The 17,722-nt window shown below is 46.8% G+C and overlaps 1 protein-coding gene across 1 annotated transcript in view; it reads right to left on the bottom strand.

Annotated features, from left to right (window-relative positions):
* The window catches only part of KIF20B (kinesin family member 20B), a 556,993-nt gene that overhangs the window by 234,176 nt on the left and 305,095 nt on the right, over window positions 1–17,722 (bottom strand). The window lies entirely within an intron of this gene.

The raw sequence follows: 17,722 nt of genomic DNA, 5'->3' as shown, positions 1-17,722 counted from the left end.
GACGCTACACTGTCTTAGTGGGGAGAATGGAGGGTAAAGTAGTTGTCTTTGTATCAGTGTACGTCCCACCGGGGTTACAGTCTACGACTTTTGCAGACCTAGGGCGCCTCCTCCTTGACCTTCCGGGGGGGCTTCTGGTGGTTGGGGGGGGGGACTTCAATGCGGTGGTTTCTGGGACCGTGGATCGTCACCCCCCTAGGGACCTCCCCCGGGCGCAGGCGTGGCTGTCCGGCTTCTTAGATACACTGGGATTGGTGGACTGCTGGCGCTTAAAACATCCCACGCAGCTGCAGTACACTTTCCACTCGGGTGCCCATGGTAGCCTCTCACAGCTTGATTATGTCCTTGTCCCTGCGGCCTATGTTGGGAGGGTAGGAGAGGTGCGCCATTTGGCGCGGGGTATTTCAGATCACTCCCCGCTCCTGTTGCACGTTGATGTCTTCCCGAGGGGGGAGGGCAGGGTAGCTCCAATCAATGCCTGGTACCTGCGCGACCCCACTATTCGCGCCGATTTGATTAAATCCTTGCAGCGGTATTTCGATGAGAATGTGGGGTCCGTCCCTTCGGCTATCTCCCTGTGGGAAGCCTTCAAAACAGTTCTTAGAGGGGAGGCCCTCTCCTTTATTTCCCATGCCCGGAGGCGCGAGCAGGAGGAGGTGACCCGGGTGGAGGCCGAAATCGCTGAATTGGAGGGTGATCTAGAGGGTGGGGTGACGGATGCTGCACTACATGTCCTACAACTTAAGCGGGCGGCCTACAGGGCCCTCGTCACGGAGGCGGCCAGGGGCCTCTATAGAGAGCAACAGGGGCGACTGTATGATGTGGGTGATAAGGCTGGTAAACTGCTTGCATGGTTGGATAAAAAGGAGAGAGCGAGTCGTGTGGTCCCGCTGATTGAGAGGATAGATGGTGTGCGTGTCACCGAGCCAGAAGACATTGTCTCTTGTTTCGCGGATTATTTCCGCGAGGTGTATTCCCCGGTTTCTCCCTGCTCGGAGGAGGATTCCCATGCCCTGCTTAGGGATATCGCGCTGCCTTCCCTTTCGGTGGAAGACAGGGTGTCGTTAGATGCCGCCCCTACCTCCGACGAAATTGCCCTCGCCATACGCTCGGTCGCATCCGGCAAGGCCATGGGCCCGAACGGCATCCCTATCGAGTTGTATAAGCTGCGACCGGATGTACTGGCACCCCACCTCCGTGCGATGTTCCTGGCGGCCCACTCGCTGGGCTCCCTCCCGCCGGACCAACGTCTGGCTACAATCGTGGTGATCCACAAGGAGGGGAGACCTCGAGACCGGGTTACATCCTACCGGCCTATCTCGCTCTTGAATGTGGAGCCCAAAATCCTCGCCAAGGTGCTAGCCAACCGGCTGGTCGGCGTGGTGGGCGATTTGGTCCACCAAGACCAGTCCGGCTTTATTCCCAATCGTAACACGGCCCTTAATCTGCGGCGCTTGCACGGGGTGCTCGCGCGTGTCCAGTTTGTGCGGGAGCCGGCCATATTGGCGTCCTTAGACGTTTGACACGCTTGAGTGGCCATACATCTGGGCTATGCTGGCGAAGTTTGGATTTGGCCCGGGGTTCATCAGCTGGGTCAAATTGTTGTATTCGGGCCCATTGGCGCAGGTGGTGGTGAATGGAAGAGTATCGGTCCCATTCGAGCTGGGACGGGGCACGCGACAGGGCTGTCCCTTGTCGCCGCTCCTGTTTGCGCTGGCCTTGGAACCCCTGGCGGAGTGGCTGCGGTGGCACCCTTCCATCCGTGGTCTCCGTTGGACCCCCGAGTATGAGGACCGCGTGTCCCTATACGCTGACTATATCCTTTTGTACCTAGCCTCCCCGCGTAAATCACTGATTGTCCTGGTTGATGTTTTGCGCTCATTCGGCCGCAACTCAGGCCTTGTCATCAACTGGGCTAAATCGTGTGTGTATGTGCTTTCCGGGGAGGCTCCCGTCCTCCCGCGGGGCTGTCCGATCCAGATTGCCTCACAGGGGTTTCGGTACCTGGGGGTTTACATTACTCTGGACCCGGAGGCCCGCGGAATTTGCTTCCCCCCCTCCAGCGCTTGAAGGAGGACGTCGCGCGCTGGCGGCGCCTGCCGCTATCGCCGCTCGGCCGGGCGGCATTGTTTAAGATGATGTCGTTGCCACGCTTCCTGTACGCTCTCCAGAATACTATGGATTTAGTCCCGGCGCGCTACTTCCGTGAGGTGGAGAGTCTACAGCGCCGCCTGTTCTGGGACGGGAGGCCGCGTATTGCCCTGGCGAAGTTGACGCTCCCATGGTACGACGGGGGGATTGCCCTCCCGGATATTAAACGGTATTACTGGGCCTCCCAGCTAGCTGCAATTAATCATGGCCTTTACGGGCCCGCCTTAAACCCGGCATTTGAAATGGACAAGATGCTCCTGCCTGGTGGCGACTATAATCGAGCGCTCTACTCTGGCGCGCCCGGACCCCGCCTGACGGGACCTACGCATGTCATGGTACGAGTATGGCACGCGGCTAACGCAGCTATGGGGTGGAAGGACCGTTTGACCCGGGCATCACCGTTGTACGCGTCTGAGAGATTGGGCTCCCTGTGGACCTCGAAGGGCTTCGAGAAGTGGGACACGATCGGCATCAGTAAAGTGGGGGACCTCTGGACGAGGGGGGGATTTAAAACATTCGAGACGCTGCAGACGGAGTTTCAGCTGCAGGGCAGTGAATACTTTCGGTACTTGCAGGTCCGTCACGCGCTGGGCTCAGTCTTCCCAGACGTCGCCTCCATCCTGGAGTCTTCCCCCCTGGAGGATAGAGTGCTGGATGGCCATGTTCCGGACAGCACGATCTCCCTCATTTACAAAAAATTGATTAATGACCGCTCGGGCTTGCTGACTGGCCTCCGCGAGGCTTGGGTTGCCGACGGGCTGGAGTTGGACGACGAAGACTGGATTTCCGCGGTGGCCTCTCCGAAGGAGGTGGCCATACCGGCTCGCCTTCGCTTCGTCCAGCTTAAGATACTCCATCGGGTTTACATGACGGGGCCAAGGCTTCTGCGTATGGGCTATGCTGAGGATGGGTTGTGTAAGCGCGGGTGTGGTGCTTTGGCGACTTTCTTGCATATTTTGTGGGAATGCCCGAAGGTGGAGCGATTCTGGCGTGGTGTGCATGAGGTCCTGCGAGTGGTTACGCATGTCGCGCTGCTGCCTGAAGCGAGGAGATGCCTGCTGAATGTGTGGGAACCAACTGACTACTCGGTTCCGCAGACGCGATGGGTGACTCTGGGATATATGATAGCTAAGCGTGACATTGCTCAACTGTGGGGATCCCAGAGGCCCCCGGCGGTGTCGGCCTGGAAAGAACACATGGATTGGTGCATGTTCCGAGAAAAGGTGGTGTATGTGGCGAGGGGTAAGCCTGGGGCATGGGTGAAAGTATGGGGCCCCTGGAACGCCTACCGCGGGGGTATCTGCGCGCCACCACTGCTGCCTGCGGCCTCACCAGCCCCGTCCCCTTAGTTGACTCCTTTCCCTAGCCCCGAGCACGGAGTTCCCCCAGTCCTCGATCTGGTCCCCTTCCCCTCTTTAGACTCCTGTGGATGGCTGGGGTTCCCCATTCGGGGAGCACGTGCTGTTACTTTCGATTGCGGGTTGCCTTGCGGGTGTGGTTTTTGTGTTGTTTGTATAAAATGAAACCGTATTGTGGGGTCAGAGTGATGTGGCCCACGACGCTGATACCTCCTGATTTTGCTTCTCTGCAATGCCAAGTGTTTTTGTACGTATGTCATATGCTCCTGTCATTCTAGCGGCCGGCCGGAAGGTTGTAGGCCCATACTTGTATATTCTTGAGATTGCAATAAACGGTTTAAAAAAAAAAAAAAAAAAAAAATCATAGACAGAATGGCGGGCACAGTTACAACACGTTTGACCAAATCTAAGCTTAGGCTGCCAACCCAGTTAAAGTTGCTTTCACAGGAAGATGGCATACTTCCCCCACAGATTGCTCAACCCACAGCAATTGATCGTATGCTACAAAAAGCTATTGGGGCAGTCTCTAGCGAAATTGCACGAACAGAGAGACGCCTATCTCTCACTCACCCCATTGATTGAGCCTCTAAATGCAAGTCAAGTGCTAGATTGTGGATATTGTGCCTTCTCCCTCGCATGAGTTTAGTGCCCTGGACTTACCTTGCGCCCAGCATAACACTGAGGGGGAAACGGGGGGATTATATTATGGGCACACTAACAGAGGCATGTAGGAAACGCAAAGCAGGTTCAACGAAAGCCAGATTAAAGAGATCAAGAACCGGCAGTGCCGCTCTTACCATGAAAACTAAATTAGGGGCAGGGAGGGAGGTCGAGCCAAAACAACACACAATCCCACCTTTATGGATGTCGCAAATAGTGGCTGACCTACAAACACATTTGGAAACTTTTATTGTGGGTCAGATTAAACCACTTGTAAGTAAATTGGACAAACTAATCAATGAAGTAAAAAATAAAGATAGGGTACATAGGCCAGTGATAGATTCTACCACTACAACTAATATCATCGGCCCCATTCGAGCTCCTGTTGTAGTGGAGCAAATCAGTAGTTTAGAGGGGAGACAAGTTTCAGCCATACAGATACCAACACGAGAGGTGCACACAATGCAACAGATAGATACTACTAGTGTAATGGAGAAGGTCCAGCACAAAGGAGGGAAAGATCAGAGTTCACTCATAACACCAAGGGATCAACTAAGCTCCATGAACACCACTCACACAAATAAAGCGTCCCATCAGCCGGCGATTACGCCCAGGATAGCACCCATTGTTCCCCTTCCAACGATTAATTTACCTCCAGAGGCATGCCCACTAGTAGTGATCCTTGCGGGGGTCCCAGAATTAAAAGGTGAACAGAAGGAGTCTCACCAGGAATTAAAAAATAAGATCACACAATGGTTGAGCTATAACAAACCACTACCTAAGGGGAAAGACAGGGAGATCCTTTTGGTTAGAAGGGTGAACTGGGTTGGAAGTAGACAAAGACATCACAGGAAATTGTATCACCATTAACTTCAGGGACAGTAGTGTAGTAAAACACATCCTTAGAGAAGACTCAACAAACTACACTGGGACAATTAAACCTCTGCCGCTGGATTATTTTTTCCCCCGCCAGTTAGCCCAAAATGAGGAAATATATCATCAGGAAGGAAGAAGGGTGAGAACCTATACAAGTCCTCATTTAAATCAGAGACATTATGGAGAAAGGCCAGGGATGTGGGAAGGAGGTTTGGTTAGCTGGAGAAACAGGTTTACCCCCTTGTTGTCCTTAGAGGACAATGACTGACTAACTTACCCGCCCGCTCCATTAACCCAGCAAAGAAATGCGGGAAAGCTCAAAAACGTGGTGGCCATGAGGGAGGGTTGGACGAGCCCATTACATGATCCCTACCCTCTAGTTAATTGGAACACGGACGATACAGACCCATTAGTAATACTGAGGGAAGCAAGAAAGGAAGAGCCCGCTGATCACGTAATTGCACCTAATGGAGTTACATTGCAGCCTAATAGGGCGGAAAGGGAGTTGGAGAGGGGTGAAACCCCCCATGGTCATGAAGGAACGAGAAGGGTGTCAAGGGTCCCAGAAGGGTTAAATGGGGCTCCAAAAAACACTCAAAGTGTGGGTCAGGCTAATAAGTCAGAGGGAGGTTTAAATTTTATCTCCTGGAATACGGCTGGCCTAGCAAGTAAGTTTAACAACCAGGAATGGAGGGAAAGGATTGAACAATTTGAGGTTATCAGCCTCCAGGAAACTTGGGTGACTGATAATAGCTCCTTCCACATACAGGGCTATAAATGTTTTTTCATCCCAGCTTTAAAATCTAGCTCAGGTAGAGCTATGGGAGTTTTGTCCTTGTATGTGGATTTAAGGGTTCAAGGCAAATGGTCCAATATAGTAAGTCCATCCCGTGATGTACAGGCTGTAAGGTTTGAGGGGAAGGGACTCGGACTGATCCTATATAATGTCTACAACCCGGGAGATGGTAGAGAGGAAAATTATACCCTGGGGGCATTAGATTCCAGACTGAGTAAGGAATATCCTAACACAAATGGGGCAAAACATCCATTTAATATAATCATGGGTGACTTAAATATTCACTTATGCCCCTTTTTGTTCCCAATTAACTCAGACTGGTCACACTGCCCTACTAAAAAAGGCCCTCATTTCACCCATACATTAGAAGGAAGGGACCTGAGTAAGATTTTAATTATAATATATATAAACAACTATGAGTCTCATACAATTGAAGACCTTGACACAAGAGTAAAGGTGATGCTAAAAGTAGTGGAGCTGCGAATTCATGTATGCATATATGTGTGTATGCATAGGTGTAAAATTCCCATCATCCACCCAAAGTGGTTAGCTTCATCATCTGGGAATCAAGGACTTATTAGAGAACCATCTTCTACTTGGCAATTTGTAGATCTTGGTCTCTTATGTGTCCCAAACCAGTGGCTAGTATATTGTTATTGGATGATGAAAGGGTGTGATGGTTGCAGTGCTCGTGATAAGTGGTAGTGTATAGGTGCTATTTAAAAAATGTCTAACAAGGCACTAAACACATTTTATTAGATCGCTACCTTGTTGACAAAATCTAAAAACAGTGCTATAACAGTTTCAACGATATAATAACTGTGATGGAAAAAAAGGGTCTACATGTTTCTGCTATCGGATGAAATTCATCCAAGCTTTCGTCAGGACCAAATAAGCTACTGCAAAATAAATTGATACTCAAGTGAGCAGTGAAGTGGTGAATACAACCTGGACCCAATTGAAGGGCCAAGAAGCTCCGTGGGAAGTAATTTTACTTCACTGACCTGCACAGGTGAGAAAAAGAGAAGAAAGAAAACACAACATAGCAAAAACCCTTAACAAAGTGGTATTTTCAAGGTCAACATTTAACATCCAGAAAATTTATACAGTATGCAAATACTCATAAGTGTATCAAGACTATGATAAGTCTATGTAGTTAGGTAAGGTAAATAGAGTTCATAGCACTTACCCAATTTGTGATGGGTGTGCACCTCACCTCACCTGGCCACTGCTCAGGTTTAGGGAGGCCCCGCTCTGTAAAACAATCAGAGGGTACAGAAGTGTTACTACCCAGATTTTGGGCAATTTGAACCGCTAAAGCCCACTCCGCGATGTGCCAGAAAAACGCCTAAACCCACAGAATGTCATTCGAATGCTGCGTAATAAATGAAATCATTAGGCATTGTTGGCTCAAAATGAGCTGTGTAACCGCCGTTGTATCGACTAAAAGGAACCCGACTTGCGAGAGCAATCGGGTCTGTTAAAATAAAGCCGTGCCTCTGTCAGAATGCCCAGAGAGCACGAACGATAGGAAAAATACGCTTGCTTACTGACATTGGAAAGGGTGAGGAATTCCTACTCACCTATCCGTCGGTACCTCAGGTCGGAGCTGAGCTCGTAGGGGAGGCAACCTGCGGAGTGTGAGCACTCGATTGAAGTAAAAAATGCCGGTGTCGGTTGTCAAGGCAACCAAGTGCAAGGCCGTCATTGGGACGCTGTTCAATACGTCATCCCGTCACGTTTAGTAAGCCTGGGAATTGTAGTATTTGACGGCCGCCTACATAGAAAGACGGGTTGGTGGCCAAGAATACATTCATAACTAGTTTTGTCTGACAAATAAGAATGACGATGAAAAAACCATGCGATTGCTATCGCACTACAGTGTAACAGCATCAAAAACATATCGTGCAGATAGAGGTCGGTTTGGCCGCAAGTGTTAGTGTAATCACGGATGAAAACACAGGCGACTTTGTTAATGTGAAAGCACGTGATGTTAGAATCATGCCGAACCTGAGTCACATTGCATGTACGATACCAATAAATGTCTATTCTTAGAGTGAGGACCATGGAATATCGTCATTGAGCCCATTCCGATCACTATGGAGTCTAAACACCCATTTCTGTTCTTTGTGAAAAAGGTAGTTGGTAACATCTGTTATATGTGATGGAATAAATGGTTGTTCCAGGACGAGCCATTTCATATCTTCTGGTTTATGGTTCAGTGTCAGGAAATGGTTGGTCATTCTGGGTAGTAACACTTCTGTACCCTCTGATTGTTTTACAGAGCGGGGCCTCCCTAAACCTGAGCAGTGGCCAGGTGAGGTGAGGTGCACACCCATCACAAATTGGGTAAGTGCTATGAACTCTATTTACCTTACCTAACTACATAGACTTATCACAGTCTTGATACACTTATGAGTATTTGCATACTGTATAAATTTTCTGGATGCTAAATGTTGACCTTGAAAATACCACTTTGTTAAGGGTTTTTGCTATGTTGTGTTTTCTTTCTTCTCTTTTTCTCACCTGTGCAGGTCAGTGAAGTAAAATTACTTCCCACGGAGCTTCTTGGCCCTTCAATTGGGTCCAGGTTGTATTCACCACTTCACTGCTCACTTGAGTATCAATTTATTTTGCAGTAGCTTATTTGGTCCTGACGAAAGCTTGGATGAATTTCATCCGATAGCAGAAACATGTAGACCCTTTTTTCCATCACAGTTATTATATCGTTGAAACTGTTATAGCACTGTTTTTAGATTGTCAACAAGGTAGCGATCTAATAAAATGTGTTTAGTGCCTTGTTAGACATTTTTTAAATAGCACCTATACACTACCACTTATCACGAGCACTGCAACCATCACACCCTTTCATCATCCAATAACAACAATATACTAGCCACTGGTTTGGGACACATAAGAGACCAAGATCTACAAATTGCCAAGTTGAAGATGGTTCTCTAATAAGTCCTTGATTCCCAGATGATGAAGCTAACCACTTTGGGTGGATGATGGGAATTTTACACCTATGCATACACACATATATGCATACATGAATTCGCAGCTCCACTACTTTTAGCATCACCTTTACTCTTGTGTCAAGGTCTTCAATTGTATGAGACTCATAGTTGTTTATATATATTATAGTGTTGATTTGGGGATTTCACAACTATTAGAGTCTGTAAACTTTATCCCTTGGACCCCCACTCGTTTTCGAGATATCATAAGATAAGATTTTTATTAACCACGACATGGAACATACAATAGATATGATGACCTTGGAGAGTGATGGCACCCTCCCCCCCCGACCTTTAAAGGTAGAGGGTGTTCGTCAATCATTAATTACATCTTGGTCTCCAGGCCCCTTAAGCATAGAATCACAGCAGTGGGGATTGAGTGGAGCCCATTTAGTGATCACAATCCACTAATAATGCAAATTCAGTATTTGGTCTCACCAAGGACATGTGTAGCGGGGAGCATCGCCGAGAGGGCGACAGACCAAGGTAGGCGACTCAAATGGGCTAAAATCGAGAGTGCCGCATTTTATAGAGCCTTGATGGAGCAAGGGAAGCAGCCCATCGAAGAATGTTTAAATCTTGGAACTGATGGGCCACAACTATTAGATGCATTTGGGAGGATCACTAGTATGGTTGAGGGGCTTTGGACAACACATACCCCCCCAAAAAAAACCCAACCAACCAAGATGGTTGGATAAGGACTGCTCACGGGCCCTTAGGGAGCTAAAAAGTTGCCTTAAACACAAGCCTAGGGACCCAAACAGGGTAACCCAGTGTAGAGTAAAACATAAGGCCGAGGTTAAAAGGAGGAAATTAGCACTACAGGGGGAAATTGTGGGCAGATTTAAGGGAGGCAGCAGAAAGAAGGGATTTCACCAAATTCTGGAGTATAATTAATAAACCCTGTTCCCACGATGGCCGCACCCCGGAGGTTGGCGCAAACATCCTACCGGAGCAGTAGGTCTCCCACTTTAAGAGTCTGTATAATCATGGTAATGAGCCTACCGTAGGGTATCGAGGGACTATCTAAAAACAAGGCACCCGGCCCAGATGGGTCTCCACCTGATCGGTTTATCAGTAATGTGGAGTTATGGGCCCCGATCATGACTAGGGTGATAAATGCTGCCATCACGTCTAGTTTGCATCGATCCTGGTCAACTGCCATCATTGTTACCATCTTTAAGAAGGGTAACAGGGACAACCCCCAGTGTTACCGGCCCATTTCGCTGATCGATGTCTCTGCGAAGATCTTGGGAAGGGTAATTCTTAATAGACTAACTGAATAGACCGAAGAAAAAAACATCATATCGGATATTCAATATGGTTTTAGATCGGGGAGGTCAACTAGTGATCAATGTCTGAATCTTTACATGTTAGTCGCCAAGTACACTAAAACAACTAATGAAACCATTCATTTAGGGTTCATGGACTTGGCGGCTGCCTTTGACCACGTAAATAGGGACAAGCTGTGGCTAATGACGAGCCAGCCTGGTATTGACCAGGGTCTGATTACCATACTTAGGGAATTGCACAAAGACACCACAGCTAGGGTACGCTAGAACACTGAAGGGGAACTTACTGATCCCTTCGTGTGCACAAGTGGGGTGAGACAGGGGTGCATTCTTGCGCCCTTTCTCTTCTCACTATATATCAATAATCTAGAGCAGACCCTGATTAATCTAAACACTGATTGCCCAAAAGTTGGCACGCGTCACATCCCAGTTCTGCTTTACGCAGATGACGCAGTGCTGTTAGCCCGTACCCCGAAAAGTTTACAGATCCTAATCAATGGCTTTGTGAAGTTTATGGGAATTTTAGATCTCGCTGTTAATCTTGGCAAATCATTCGTTATGATGGTAGGCAATAAACCCCGAACCAAGTATACACATAGAATTGGGACTCATATATTGGAGAGGGTGCATACCTTCTCATATTTGGGCATACTGTTTGATGAGACGCTAAAATTTACCCCCCTGGTAGAAGAGAGATGTGGGTAATTAATCTCATCAAATGGTGCAATAGCCAGTCATGGGCGGAGGTTAGGGCGATGGTCCCCAGAACAAGCAATGATCTTGTACAGTTCTATTTGTTGCTCTAAAGCTCTGTATGGGGCCGAAGTCTGGGGCTTTGTGGATATGGAACAACTACAGCGGGAGGAAAACAAAATTATGCGATCAGTGCTAAAAATTCCGCCGAGTACTCCAGCCGTTATCGCCCACAGTGAGTTAGGGAGGCCATACATCACAGACATGGCCAAGTACAGACCTATTTCATCGTGGCTCAATGTGTGGACAAACCCAAAAGCTGCGATGAGCAGGCAAATACTGACAGATTGTTTAGGGAGAGAAAGGTGTATGAACATACCCTGGCTTAAATATGTCAAGACTAATTTGGAGAACCTGGGCCACTCAGATCTTTTTGTTAATCCATCAGCGATTAGAGTTCAGGATAAACTCAAGATTAAAGGACTGTTTCGGGCCCAAAGAAACACAAGCAGGGTGTTAGTAGAAGGGATTAAGGGATCAGTGATTGCGCATAGTGCCGTTAAGACCACCGAGGGAATGGAACCCTATCTTTACCTCATGCACAATGCCCAGGACAGATTTTTAATATCTCGTTTTAGGCTCAATCTTTTACCACATCTATTAGCTGAGCCATTAGGCTATACTGTTTCGATTGAGCAGAAGGGTGCCTGCAACTGCGACAGTATGTCTCCGCAGGACACCCTTCATTTTGTATTTTTTTGTTCCTTTTATTCAATACCGAGGCGGAGATTCCTAATTGACATTCTAAAAAGGGCGAAACTGACTCAACTTAAACCTGCATTACTCTTCTTACAACAGGTGGCCGATCCACTGACTTTGTGTAGCGTATTGAATTTTATTAAAGTTGCACGGAGATTAAGAGCAACTAGAGGTCAGGTGTAAATTGTGATTATCATGAATTCATGTACCTCTTTTGTGAATATGCATTTCTTTTTTTAACAGAGTTCTCATAATGCGGATTTAATTGTTTTTTATTAATGAATTGTGTAAATCCTTTTATGGTGTTTTTAACAACCAAATAAAGAACTACTGAACTGAACACTGGCTGGAAAGTTTTGGGGTGTTTCGTCAAGCAGAGGCCAAGAAAAAGGGGGCGAGGTACTCAAAACGCTTTATCCCCACACAATATTTTATTTTAGCTCAGAAAGTATCCTTGAGTAAACTATATGAGAAGAACGAAAAACACTTTAATGAACTACTGCTGCCATCTAGTGGCCAAACACTACTACATCAACTAACAAAATCCAGTAAATCCATATAGTCAACTGCCCTTCAGGTGTGTTTACTATTTTGCTCATTACTAATACACAAGGCAATATGTACTGGGACGCTGTTGTTGCTCCTCTGAGGAAACTTTCCTGACCCATCCACATTTTAACAAATCGACCGTGCGTGGTCAGGCTTTTTCAGTCTTGATACCTCAGTTGTGGGACGAACTCCCAGAAAGTCTGCTTTGAGAAAATGCCCTTCTTCCATTTCGTAAGAGATTGAAAACCTTATTGTATGAACAGGCCTTTGGTAGAGTCTGATCGAATGTCTCTGTCAAGTATTAGTTGGTGCAAGGTGGCTAACTAACAAGCGCTAAGAGACCAATCGTAATCATGCGCTATATGTGTTACTAACATAACACGCACTGCTACAACAATAATTATTCTTGAGTGAAGCATGACCAAATAGAGAGCAGCCCAGCCGGTGCCCTCAGAGAGCAACCTATGTGCAGGGCAGTAGACTTCAATGTACTTTGAATTATCAGGCTGGGACATTAAAGTTGCAAGACGTTTTGATTTAAAATTAACAAACGAAACGAACATTTCAGCTATTTTTTCCTGCATGGAGTAGAATTTGTTTAGCCAGGAGCTTGAAGTGAAAGTTGCCATCTGGAACGTTGGTGGCCAGGCGTCCACATACTTGTGCCCAAACCAGAGGAACACTGTTCAACTACCTCGGCGATCAAAGAGCATCGTTCCATCGGATGTAAAATCAATGAATTCTTCAGCTTCTGCTTCTAACTTAAAGAATTCTGGTCTCTTGCAAACAAGGCCCCTCGACACTTAAACTGCCGCTGCGCGGCAGGACCATGCGCGTCAGCTGGAATCAGTATCTGGGTAGGCGAAAGGCGTAGGGTGAAATTCATTGGAGCAGTCCCTGTCTGGGCATTAACCTCTGTTTGGCTGCAGGGACTATCAGCTCAGCATCTGACGCTCACCCGCTCTCCTGCTCCCGCGGGAACTCAGGGTAGGCACGTTCTTTACCAAGAAGCTCTGGCTGCAAAGGTTTTTTTTTTTGTTTTTTTTTTTTACAAATCAAGGACAGGACCTCTTAAGCAAATAATGTCAATGCCCTGTGTGCATATAGAAGAGAGATTGAGGCCAGGGTGCGAGTACCTGCTGGGTCCAGGTCCCTAAATGTCACCGGTCTGGCTCTCTGCGCCTCACCACCCCACTGCTCCCGGGCTGCTGAGGACAGCCAGGAAGGGGACTGGAACCGGTGCAGTCCATCAATAGCAGCTTGCAGCAGCTCCACGCCAACCAGCAGAAGAGAAGCATTAGCTGGGGGCCCTCTATTCTGTCTTAGGGCAAAGGTGTTCTTCATTTTCTTTCAGTTCAAGTGGAAAATTAAGGCCGCGCATATTGTAAACTTGATGTGCGTTTCTTTCTAAAAAAATAAAGGAGAGCATAATACATTTTTTTTTTCCAAAGTTGCCATTAGCGAGGAAGGCCGCCATTGTTTGTATGTGCCGTGCTAAGACATTAAAGACGGCGACCGGGCGACGAGAGAGAGAGAGAGTTTAAAAGCACACCCCTTTCCCTCCCCGGCGGAGCCGGGGGAATGGGGAGCAGAGAGTTGAAAAAAGTTCCCCTGTAGGAAAGCACCTACCGTGTACAATAGGATAAAGTAATTAAAAAAAAAAAGTGCTTACCGACTGTAAATACAACACACCAAGTAACACAGTAAAAGGTCCAGTCCTCATGGGGGGTTACAAATGCAGACAAGGCAGTACCAAAGAGGGACAGTAGTACTATTCACGGATCAACAGATAGCATTTAGAAAGGACAGTAACAGGAGCCAATTGAAAAGTTGGGCGGAGAGTGGGCAGAGCTTCAAGTCCATACTCCAATCCAGGATGTCTCGCAACACAGCGCATGCACTGTACAGGCTCGACCGAAATATGGTAGCTTCAAAAGGTTTTTAAAATCATATTCATTTTGTCAAGCTTTCCAGCTGGTCTGATGTTTGTATTTTTCTTTTCTGAGGTGGGTTGCCCATTGTCCAGTGAGCGCTCAATGTGAAAGCCATTTTCGTGTTTCACTATCGCAAGGCTACCTGTTCCCCATAGGCTAGAATGGGCAGTTTGATTATTACATCTTATAAACCTAACTGACTCAGGGAACATGGTAGAAATTTTAATTTAGTATGCCTGAACTCAGAATGATAAAATACATCTTTTAGTAAAGTTGGTTTTAACATTCTGTGTTAGAAAATACCACTTTTAGAAAGTAGGTATTTTCTTGTCTAACCATCCAAGCCTGCCTCTGCTAGGTTGTGTATTCCTTGTCTGGAGTTTGAGTGACAGGGGGATTACAGGAGAAAGGGCGAGTCAGCACAGGGGTGAATAGAAAGCTCTGCATGTAGATGGGTGGGAGGAGTTGCACCTGGGACCTGAATAGGGCTGTGCCTTCCCTCCACAATGCTGGCTCCACCTCCTGTGGTGTGTCTGATGTCTCTGCCCTGCACTCTGAAAGGAAAGAATGAGTCAAGTAAACAAAGTGCTCCAGGACTGACCAGAACTGGTTTGGACTAGGCAAAGGCCTTTCTGCCTTCAGAGAACAAAGGGAAAAGTAGTATAAATATGGGGACCCAAGACTTTAGAACACTTCTGGAACAAGAAGAAGAAACCTCTGCCAAGGAGAAGAACCAAAGGAAGCTGTAGGAGTTGGACTGCCCCCGTGCCAGTGTGCTGTGTTGGGTTGGCCTGCAGTGGTGTCTTCATTGCCAAGGAGAGGAGAAGGAACTTTCAAAGAACTTTCATCATCTTGCAGAATATTACTCCAAGGGCTTGAACTTGTGCTTGCCTCCTGCGGAAGTCTCAGGGACAACAGACTTCACCACCAGCTCCCCTCAGAATTTCCTTGCTGTGAATTCTATCTGCAGGAGCCTGTGTCTCGCTGGGAGCACAACGCAACGAGAAGAAGCGTGTCGCCGCCGCAGCTGTAGTCATCGCAGGAGAAGTGTGCCGCCGCCGCATCTCCCAGAAACGTGCCTTAGTCGCAGCTGTCTGCTGTCGTATCACCGGAGAAGCGCGTTGCAACCGTGAGGGTCGCCGTCGCATCATTGGAGAAGCGTGTCACAGGGCCTGTCGCGGCTCCAAAGTATAGTCGCCGCAAGGCTGCCAGGGCGTGTCGCATCGTCTCAACGTCGTCGCATCAATGGCACAATCTTATCGCATCAGACTTTCCAATCGAGGTGCCATCTTTCCGCATCGCAACCGGGCTGCAGCACGAGAATCTACGCATCGCCTCCTCTCCGGTAAGGATCAAGACGCAGCCCCCTACTCTGCGCAAAAATTGAGGCGCAACGCATCATCTCCCCCAAAGCAAGGAACAGACGCATCTCCAACGCTGCGAGCCTTTTGTTTATTTTGCATTACACATCCAGGTGCTTTTGTGAGAACTGTGTCTCATTTACCAACAACTTGAACTAAGCTAATTCTACCATCTTGAAACCAATTTTGAGTACAGTGTTGTGGATTTTTGTCATTTGTGGTCTTATGTTAAGTCTATATAAAGAATACTTATTTTGATAAAACCTGTGTGGTGTCCATCTGTAGTGTTTTCACTTTATTACTGTATGTGTTCACAAATGCTTAACACACTGCCTCTGAGATAAGCCTATCTGCTCGTGCCAAGTTACCAAGGGGGTGAGCAGGGGTTATCCAGTAGTGTACTCCCCTTTCCCTGACTTAGAAGTAAGGGTCCCTATTTGGTCAAAGGTGCCTACCTCTGCCAACTAGAGACCCCCAGATCTAACAAGGAATTCTAACTCTGAGCGACCTGTTTGGGCAGTGATCCATGAAACCCACTGAGCAGTTCAAATCTCAGTTTAACTTGTGGTAAGGGGAAGTATTTACATATCTTCAGTCTCGGAATGCACTACCATGTTACAACATGACCTTTGGTAACCTTCCACTTTTGCCTCTACGCCAGGGTGTTCGCAAATCAACTAGAGAGGGATGCTGCACTCAGGCTACAAAACCAAATGGAGGTGGTGTCTCTCCAGCAAGCCTTTGGCCTCATGCCACAGGTCTCGTGCTACAACAGAAGTTGCCATAAATAGAATAGTGTGGATTGCTCCTTCCTTTATATAGTTGGGCACATAGCTGAGCATATCGTATTGAGAAAGGAGTGGTCTGAATTATTAGGGAATGAATGCCTTTGATGTTAATTTGCTATACTTCCCTTAATGGAGGAATCTGAAGATATTTAGATACAAATCGATACTGTTGGAGGATTAGCCTCAAAGGGCACATGGAGAAGTGGAATAGACTTGTTTTTAGAATCCGGTAAGCCATCTTATGAGAGAGACAGATGTCCCGGAAAATATTTCAAACACTGCAGACCCTTCCAAGAAAGCTCTACCATTCATACACAAGTGGATCGTTGGCTTGATTATCATACATCACATTACTTTCCTCTCCCAGCTGTGAACATGTGTTTTGTCTCTCACTGTTCATGATTCTCAACCACTTCTGTGTTCGTCTCCTCATAACTCCAAACATTGACGTTTTTTTGTTATTCTCCCATATGGACAACCTGACTTTCTCATACTGTATACGCAATACTTAGTTTCCACTGTCATACTTTAATTTAAAAAAACTATTTTGAAAAATCATTTTTCTGCCTTGTTGTCTAAAAGGAAGTAGGGGGAAGGACAGAAGGTGTGAAAGGAAGGTATAATTGTTCTTCTTCTTGATCAATTCAGGAGTGTGAATTCCATAAACAGTGCTGCAGCGAAGCTTGGATTGCAATATTTCCTTTTCCACCGCTAATAGTGCATGAAAGTAATTAGGGATGTTTCTTATATTCTTATGGACTGCATGTAGTTTTGTGATACTAGGCACACTTACAAATCACAGCAATCCACTGAATAAGTGGGATAAACTCACAGTCAAGAACAAGGTCAGTCAAGCAGAGAAGGGATTTGGCCTGTTTAAATATTAGCCACTTAACAATAACCGTTTAGTCATGTCTCCAGCAGGTTTCTTTGTTTGATGTCTATCAAAACCAAGCACGTGTTTAGTCATTCAGCCACCATCCCCATACGGTCACACAACAGCCAGGACACTTGACCAACAAGAGAGAAGGTTAAAATGTAAAAGAATCTGCCACTTATCTCTTTCAGAGACCCAGGTTGTGATTATATGCAACAGTGATGTGATCGGATATTGAAAATCCATCACATGCTATGGGGAGATACAGAGCAGAAATTAAGTCAACCCTAAGTTATGACCGCAGAAGACAACGTCACCGGGACAGACGTTTAAAAAATACAAAAAAACGTTGTTTCTAGAGGTGTTCGTAATAGTTAAGAATCTAAACTAATTCTATATTCGATTACGTTCCGCCGGTGATTTCATTAACTAGTTTGGGATATCCATTTTCATGAATAGATATTAGCCCTTTAACTTGAGTGAAGTATCCCACTTTCCAAATGAAAATGTGTGACAGTTGATAATTCAGTCTCCTCTCCTGGACAGGGTTGTAATCTCAAGTAGTCCGATTATCCAAGCATCTACAAAATATTGGTCACAGAAAAACAGACAAA

Source organism: Triturus cristatus, chromosome 1_2, assembly GCF_964204655.1.
Source record: "Triturus cristatus chromosome 1_2, aTriCri1.1, whole genome shotgun sequence".
Classification (NCBI taxonomy): Eukaryota; Metazoa; Chordata; class Amphibia; order Caudata; family Salamandridae; genus Triturus; species Triturus cristatus.
The sequence above is the reverse complement of the archived record's forward strand: the minus strand, read 5'-3'. Positions and strand labels throughout refer to the sequence as shown.